Raw genomic sequence first — 8,849 nt, 5'->3', positions numbered from 1 at the left:
GATTTCACCGCCACTCATGTACAGTACAACTATTTAGATGCCAATGTCTTTTAAACAAATACTGGTCCAACGTGTCCAGCCATCTTGGCTAATTGAGCACAAACTTTTAATTGGATCCAAGCCATCAGAGATCAGCCAGGCTTCCCATAGAGGCAGATGAGAGGCAGCAGGGGGTCAGCATATGCTTTGTATTTACCCAATATTATTCACAATCATGTGTTCTAAAAGTTTGTGAGCACATCCCTGTGAGTAGCAGGCTCAGCACAGCATGGACTCCCAGGCGAGCAAAATAAAGATGTTTTGCTTGGGTACGTGGACACCATTGTCTTTCATTTTGGTATTTTCTTTGGCTTGCTTCCTCTTTTTGTTTTAACCTCACAGTACTGACGTCTTTACGTATGAGGATGTGCATTCTTTGGATCATGGCTTGTAATGATTGCAAGCGACTCTGAGCATTGACCTATTCACCTTGTGTATCACTGTGATAACATGTTAATGTATTTGTTTGCTATGCCATGTAATTTCTGTGTTTCTGTCCTCAATCTCCAGTTGTACTGCACTGATAAATGATTTGGCATCTTTAAAAAAAAAAAGGAAATTTTAGTATACAATAATATACTAAATAAAAATAAATTAAATGGTAAATAATAATATAGGACAAGAAATCAGTTTTTCTCCACTATGTGTCCTAATAGACATTTACCATACTTTAATAAAATCAATTGTTTTTCACAACATACTGGAGCAAATTAAATCCTACTGCCATTATTTAGACTGGCATGAGGATGAATTGATTATTTCCCAGTCTCTGGAAACATAACAATATAACATAGCCAACAGCAGTTCAAATAGCAGCCCACCACCCCAAATTATATATATATAAAGACACAAGAACACGTGTGTATATATATATATATATATATATAGCATAGGAGGAATGTGATACATGGTCTCAGTACCCATAATCTTTCACATTTTAAATGCTACCATAATAGGAATCCAGATTCCTTACTAGTTATGGGTATTGAACACATTCCTGTCTCTGCTAGAGGGGGGGATAGATACAAAACGTTGTGTCGAAGGGAGACATATTGTATCCACCAGCTGGGTACCCTAACCCCTGGTGGACTCAATGAATGTTTGGACACTAGTACTTTGGTGTAATCCCCAGCTTTGGTATCATTGACTCTGCTTTCCCCATTCCTCTGTCTTACTAGTTTGCTTTCCCTCTTCCCCCCGTCACAGTTCTTTCTTTTCCTATTCCTCTTCCTTTCCCCATCCTCCATTCCCTATTCCCTATCTCTTTCCCCCATCTTGTCCTACCCCCCTTCTCCCCTTCCTCCCCTCCCTCCCCTCTCTCTCTTTTCCCTTCCCCCCCTTCCCTTTCCCCTTTCCTTCCCCCCTTTTCCCTCTCCTTTTTCTCTTTTTCACTTTTCTTTCCCTTTCACCTCCCCCCTCTTTCCCGTCCCTATTTCTTCCCACCATTTTTATGTATTTTCCTCCCTTCTCCACTCCTTTTTTAGTCCTATAATATATAGAGTTTTTATAGAGTTTTAGCCTTGAAGTCTACATTTTGATTGAGTTAATCACATTGAAATCATATGGGTAAAAAATATCCCCCCTTTTTCATCATAGTTGTGGTATAAGAATTTATATTATTGCTATTTGAATAAGCATTTTTTATATGCTTCCTCATGTGATTATTGATTTGGTAATTTCTCCTCTACATACATAATTATATATGTATATATTTCACTGTATATTTAATGGAGTTGAATTGTGAATTTATTTTTATGGAATGATGAGTGACCTGGGTTATGTAGAAGAAAAACACCTCCTGTGGCGCTGAGGCAAGGGTAAGGATGGGATTGTAGACAAAGTTCTTCTTTTGATTGATTACCTCAAGAGAAAAGACAAAACATGCAGACAACACTGCAATAGTGCATTACCCAGGGACAACAAGGATTTTAAATAAAGAGAGCAATTTAATACACTATAAAAAAACACATTATAAAACACAATGATTCCAATAAAAAACTTTCTGTGCCTCTGCACTAGAACAATGATTCTTGAAACTTGCTCCGCCTTAGTAAAATTGGAAACCTACTCACCAAAAGTGACTAGGACATACGCATTTGTTTAAGTGTCTTGTCAACAGGTAAACCTCCTACGCATTTCGAAACTCCAAATAGTGGGTTTCTTCGTCAGGGACCCACTATTTGGAGTTTCGAAACGCGTAGGAGGTTTTTTGGCATCGCAGGGACACCGTAGCTGTGAAATCAAAGTGGTGACGTCAGAGGAGGAGTTGATCGACCAGACTCTGGCAGCAAGCAGACTCCGAGCATAGAAGGGGATCCTCCTTCGTTGACTGGCGCAATTCACCCCACGGAAAGCGGTTTACCTGTTGACAAGACCCTTAAACAAATGCGTATGTCCTAGTCACTTTTGGTGAGTAGGTTTCCAATTTTACTAAGGCGGAGCAAGTTTCAAGAATCATTGTTCTAGTGCAGAGGCACAGAAAGTTTTTTATTGGAATCATTGTGTTTTATAATGTGTTTTTTTATAGTGTATTAAATTGCTCTCTTTATTTAAAATCCTTGTTGTCCCTGGGTAATGCACTATTGCAGTGTTGTCTGCATGTTTTGTCTTTTCTCTTGAGGTAATCAATCAAAAGAAGAACTTTGTCTACAATCCCATCCTTACCCTTGCCTCAGCGCCACAGGAGGTGTTTTTCTTCTACGTTACCAAGTCTGGTTAGAAGATACCAGACTAACTTCTTTGGGCAGCTCCAGGACTACCCTTTGGACTTTATATCACAGGTTTCTAAATTATCATTGTTTGCATGAGCGCTATTTTTCACCTATATTTCCACCAATCGACCTGGGTTATGTGTATTAATATATACATATGGACATATATTTATTATTTAATATTTAATTTTTAATGTGATTTTTTGATTGTAAATATTATAATTGAGGGTCCTTCATTGTTTGTGTATTGTGTATGTATGTGGGACATGATTTTATGTGTCCATTTGCATGCCCGAGCACACACATATGTTAAGTATTTTTATTGTTGTGTGTTGTAATTATTATTATTATAATTTGTTATTATTTATCATTCATCATCTTACATTTCTATTTTTGTTTGTCATTTAGTTTTGTTTATATGATATATGATATATGATTTTTATTATCAAACACCTGCGGTTTATATGCCTATTAATATATTGTATTTTGTGCAGCATTGGTTTTTTCATGTACAGGGATGGCTACGGGCGTTTCCATTGGCTAATCACCGGTGTCTTAGCTTCTCTGTATAGGCACTGACGATTGGCCGCTGGTCGCTCCTTTGACCACTCCCCTCTATGTAGGTGTGCCTATAAAAACCGAGCCCTCCACCATGTTGGTATTCCCTTTGAAAAAGTCACTGTTGTGACGAAACGCATCAGGATACGTCACCACGACACTACGTCATCACGCAGTGCGCGCTTTACAGCCGGACAGCGCATGGAGCTGATCTGAGGCTGACAACTTTAAATCGCATTATAAGCAAAGAGACAGTGTTTTCAATCCAAATTGCTGGAGGTGAACCGGATGGGATATCGATCCATTGGTGTGTTCCAGGACGGTGGTGCCCTGTTGGTGGTGATTATATCACAAACTGCTTTTAATTCTTGTACTTTTGTGAGTGTCCTTAATCCCCTTGTCCTCTTTTTTAACATTAAACTTACTTTTTTACACTATGGGACGTGCGCTCTCTGTTCTTCTCTTTCTATAGATTTCTGCTGGAATTGGTTATTCCTTCTGAGAGCAGCCGTGGGTCCCTGGCTATCATCTTGTTCCGTATTTGAATTTTTTCTGGACTTGTACTAAGGGTTGGACTTTCTACATTTTTGTTTTTCTTTCTTTGTTTGTTATATATGTAATCACTATTATTGGCACGTTAGATTTTTATATATATATATGTTTTTTTTAGATTGATATATCATTGTTTATATATATTTTTTTTTCAATTTTTATTATTTTTATATTGTTTTAATCACCTTGTTTCACTAGTGGCGCTACTGCATTTTTTCTTATATATATATATATATATAAATATATGTATATTCTTACATTATCTGAACTCTGGGTCTTCCGGAGATAAACCGCTGCATCACCAGGTTGGGAACTCTGGTTCACAAGATATCACAATCTTAATTTGTTGGAAATCGGAGAAAAGAAAGCAAAGATTGCCACTGTGGTCACCAATAGCAAGTTGAGGCTGACTCTGGCAGACATATTATATTCATGTATTTATTAAATGTTTTACCAGGAAGTAATACATTGAGCGTTGCCTCTTGTTTTTAAGTACGTGTAAGTAATGTATGGATGGAAACTTCTGATAAGAGTACAGCAAATGAAAAAATCACTTGTGAGCACATGTGCGTGTCTCAGACAGATCTGCAACCCTACTTTACATCGTCATCTTCTAGCAAACAGTGCTTCCAATGCAGCAAAGGATTCTGGGAAATGACACGCAAATCATTGCAGACATGGCCATGGGTATAGCAGCTGAAAACGACACAGGCATCCTAGAGAAAATAGTAGCAGCTATGAAAACAGAAGTTGTACTTGTCCCCCAGCAGTACAAAAATAAATAATATAGGAAGGTACTGTATGTAGGCTTTGCCAACACCATCTTCTTCCTAATCAGGTCAGGAGGACAAAGTCACTGTCACCAGAACAGCACCCTGATCCCACAGACCACAGGGGAGTCCTGAACAGGTCCCAGGCACTCTGTGTGCACAAACAGCAATCCTAGTATAAGCTCCCTAGGGGGTACAGTAGTATTGCCACCAACAAGGCTATGAAGGAGAATCGACCTAACAACTTCTTGCTCTTATATAGGGACCACCAACCCCCCTCCCTGGTTAACCCCAGACTCACACAGGGAATCAGACCCACTTCAATTTCAGGGTGCAAGGAGACCTCTGCAAATGTTGGGGACACCAGGCTCCTGGAAATATCACTGGCATGCAGAGGGTTACTAATTAAAAAAAAAAAAAAATAAGATTCTAACTTAACGCTCTTGCTGGGTAGCCATGGAGCACATTAAAGGTTTAATAAGAAGGGTACAGTAAAGAAATACTGTACAATACAGAAAACAATGGTTTAAAATAAAAAGTGAAAAGCAAACATAGAATGTAGCACTTCCAAGTCTAGTAGACCTGGCCAGGGCTCGTCCGTGGAGAGCAGAGGAAATTCAAGATGGGCCCAGTGAGGCTTAACATAGAGCAACCGGGATGGAGCTGTGTACCCAACATTGGGGTTGCACATTGATACCCTGACATGCAAACCCTATGCCAAACTAGGTGTACTTTATAGGAACAAATCCTCCCTAAGTCCGCTGGTTAGAAAGCATATCGAATTGCAGATGCTGATGCCAATTATAGACTATGGGGACATAGTATACGGCTCGACACCCCAAACCCACCTTAGCAAACTACACACCCTCTACAATGCAATAAGCCGTGTTGTCCTCCAATGCAACTACAACACACATCACTGTGAAATGCTCAAAGAATTAGATTGGTCATCACTTGAGTCTAGGCTCAAAGTTCACCTTTCCTGTCTTGCCTTCAAATACTTTCTGGGCAAACTATCCCTAGTATCTGAACAAGCTCCTCACCCCTACCACATGCAGCACTTATCATCTGAGATCTGACTCCAAAAGACCTCTCATCTCATCTCTCGAGCTGCTTCATCCTTTTCTACACCCCATATACTGTATATAACCCATTGTTACACCTTATTGAAACTTCTCCAACATGTGCAGACAAGGCCCCATTCATGTATACTGCTGTGTTTGCAATGTACATGTTCATATATCCATCTACAGAAACCATATGGTCTTTGCATTCCACACCCCACATCGCTGGTTTACCCGTGATTCCATTGAGATGGGACTTAAGGTTCCATGGCAAACTGATGATGCCGCCGCCATGAAACGTCATCAGCAGCACCCAAAAATCTCCCCCCCCCCCCCGCAGCATCTTTTAAACCCCCTGCCAGAGCCAAGCAGAAAATGTCTCCGCACACACCAACAGCCAAGACATAGAGCAGGTCCCACGACCCCTAATTCCGGTTCCGTGACGTCTCGCGGCCTGACTGCAAAACTTCCTGCGTGGCGATATTTCTGTTGAGGTTTACTAATTAATTTTGCGACATCATTAGCCCTTTCAGGCTTGGCAAAAAAACTGGGGTGTAAAAACTCTAATATATATATTAGAGTTTATACCCCCCAGTTTTTTTATATATATATATATATATATATATATATATATATATATATATATATATATATATATGTGAGCCCCCTCTGGATCCGTTTTTTTTCATCTTGGATATTGCTTTGCCTTTCACTCTTCTTCATTTTGATGCTAACTAAAACTTAAATGATCACACTTCTGGAAGTGTGGATTAACCCTACCCTGCTATATAAACCCACAACAACAAGAAATGCATGGCTCAATCAATGGAATTAAAATAGGATAATCCATAATGCACAATCACAATAAATATGTCCATTGGATTTTATTGAATATTTTTGCAGCCGTCTTAAATCCACATTGGGAAACCCGAAGATTCAATATTTACAAATCTGTAAAGATTGAAGAGCAGAAATTGATTCTCTATTGGTTTTTAGCACACCTGGAAATTCACCTGTTGGATATCTATAGCACTGTATTCAAATTCCTGTTGTAAGTATCAGAGTCTGAATGTGAGGTGGATATACATTAAACAGAGATTTGAAAGAAATAGGGACGCAAATTGGAACGGCTCACTCAATTCCTGCACAAATAAACCTGACTTTGGATGTCCAAACAAAGTCCATCCCCCTTCTTATGCGAACATACAGTATACATGCCCACTTTTACAAGTCTATTTATCTGCAGGGGAACCTGGGGCAATGAACAGCACCATAATTATTCCAGAAAAGGAATCCAATTGAAAGAAGTTTTGCCGTCAAGAGGATTTGGACAAAAAGCCCTTTGAGTCTGTCACTTTGTAGTTTAGCCATCACTCTATCCATTTTCTCCATCGATAACAACGCGAGCAGTCTGTCTTGACATTATGTGCTGCGTCTTCTTCCATATTAATGGACCTAGTTTTATTGCAATTATGGAAAGGTGAAGTTGAAGATGCTGCAGGCCCTTTTAGCTGCCTTGTGTTAATGTGCATTCCTGATTAGAGCCGGGCTAGTTAGAGAGGTGTTAAAGAATCAGTGGCAGTAATATCTCCTCAATCCTCCCTTGAGGACGATTTTCGCCCCATCATTGGAAAGTGAGTATCAAAATCTAATTGCAGAGGTAACCGACCTAACACTATCAAAGTAATTGTGTGGGAGATCTCACACCTTTATCTCTAGCTCACCTATTAAGCCCATGCTGTTGTTAATTGACGCCGGAGGAGTAAAAAGTAGAAAATATTCAGCCACTTAGTCACACTACAGACATTACAAAGTGACACAAATCCAAACTCTGTGTTCTATTTGCACATCGGAACCCGAGAGCTTACTGTAAATGGTGCATTATTTCCTAAGAAGAAAAGTTCAAACAAATAGTGCAGGAGTTTTGCAACCACGAGTCCTTGATATATGACCCCCTATAAAATGAATATACCCCAAGGGCAGACGTAGACATCTTATATAAAGGCACATTTTTGCGAGATAAACTTTCTGGAGGTGTTTTTGCTGTTTTGCCAACATTCCCTGCCATGTCAGGGAACCTCTATTGTCTTTTCTGCTATTATAAATGATAATAATTAAAGCCAAATACACAATAATTAGTCACACTAGGTTTATCCATCTGGTGTACCTGCAAACCATCACTCTGTCTTTGAAACTGATGACAAGCAGCATATTGTGTCTCATCCGGCAGAAGCTGCGGCTGAAGGAAAACAAAAAGGCAGGTAGGAAAGGTTATCACCATTAAGGGCGAAACGGGCATCTTAAAGCAAATAAATGCAGTCAAACAAGGCCACTCTCATTTCTTGCAGAGGATTTTAGATCATTTAACATTAATTAGGAACCAGCATGGCTTTTCATATGTAATTAGACAGTAAAATAATATGAAACATATATAGGAAGAAGGGCTTTAAACATGAAAGCAAACGAGGAAAATAAAGGCTTTAAGCGCCGCCCCTCCTTTGTGACGCTAAACCAAATAACGTCACACCACACAAGGTTGGAAGAAAAGGTCACAGCTTTATTTTAACACCCGCTGTTAAAATCAACCAGCCTGCCCGCCAGCCAAGCAGGATCCATGCGAAATGGGGGAGAGATCCTTGCCCAGGCAGCCAGCAATCAGCCCGCTCCCTCCCCCCGCCCGTATCATGTGCATGGGGGGGAGATCCTTGCCCAGGCAGCCAGCAATTGGCCCGCTCCCTCCCCCCGCCCGTATCATGTGCATGGGGGGGAGATCCTTGCCCAGCGGCCAGCGATTGGCCCGCTCCCTCCCCCCGCCCAAAAGCACTGTAAGATGGGAGGGGGAGATCCTCATTCAGCCGATGTTGGGCTGCTTCCCTCCCCCTCCCGCCCCTAGGGTCAGCTTAGGCCCAGCCTTTTACCAGCGTTGATTGGGCATAGGCCGGCCCGGCCCTAAAGCCAGCGACTCCAGCCTGCCGCGCTGTTCTAGGGGCTCCAGCTGACAGGCAGACCCTAAAGTCCTCGTCCGTTCTCTGTCCCCTGAACTTTGCTGGCGCGGCAGCTCCGCTGTGACGAGGAGACAAACTGCTCCTGTGTGATACAAATCATGTTAATATAACATTCCAACAGTTTAATACAATAGCCAAACATTGGGGATG

At 40.8% G+C, this 8,849-nt stretch overlaps 1 pseudogene; it reads right to left on the bottom strand.

Annotated features, from left to right (window-relative positions):
• Positions 1 to 258: 258 nt before the first annotated feature.
• LOC142469328 (small nuclear ribonucleoprotein F pseudogene) lies at positions 259 to 5,998 on the bottom strand (annotated as a pseudogene).
• Positions 5,999 to 8,849: the final 2,851 nt, after the last annotated feature.

This window comes from Ascaphus truei, chromosome 18, assembly GCF_040206685.1.
Source record: "Ascaphus truei isolate aAscTru1 chromosome 18, aAscTru1.hap1, whole genome shotgun sequence".
Taxonomy (NCBI): domain Eukaryota; kingdom Metazoa; phylum Chordata; class Amphibia; order Anura; family Ascaphidae; genus Ascaphus; species Ascaphus truei.
This window is presented reverse-complemented; position numbering and strand designations above follow the sequence as displayed.